The sequence below is a fragment of the Myotis brandtii genome, unplaced genomic scaffold (genome assembly GCF_000412655.1).
Source record: "Myotis brandtii unplaced genomic scaffold, ASM41265v1 scaffold733, whole genome shotgun sequence".
NCBI classification, from domain to species: domain Eukaryota; kingdom Metazoa; phylum Chordata; class Mammalia; order Chiroptera; family Vespertilionidae; genus Myotis; species Myotis brandtii.
The window spans coordinates 554,643-555,015 of record NW_005370908.1 but is presented as its reverse complement, the minus strand read 5'-3'; positions in this window follow the sequence as shown (position 1 = coordinate 555,015).

Below are 373 nucleotides of genomic sequence, written 5' to 3'. Positions count from 1 at the left end.
TCAAATTCTGATGTTTTAGTAGTCCTAAACTCCAATCCCCACCCCCAGCCATATAACACTTTAATACTGTTTTATTCTACTGCTCTGCAATTTAGTAGTCATGCTATGCTAGTTTCTCATCATCTCCATGAATTTAAAAATTGGCCTCAGTGGAAAAGTACCAAAAACACTACAATCATTTTGGTGAGCTTCTCTTTTCACCAATGTCTCGGTCTCTCAAATTCTGATTGCCTGGGTGGCTTTCCTATGCCATCAATGAGATTTTTTGCATTGACCAAGCTTTTTTAGGTTTGTTTTTACCTCTTCCTTCCTTTCCTCCCTCCCTTCCTCCTTCCCTTCCTTCCTTCCTTCCTTCCTCCCTCCCTTCTTTCCT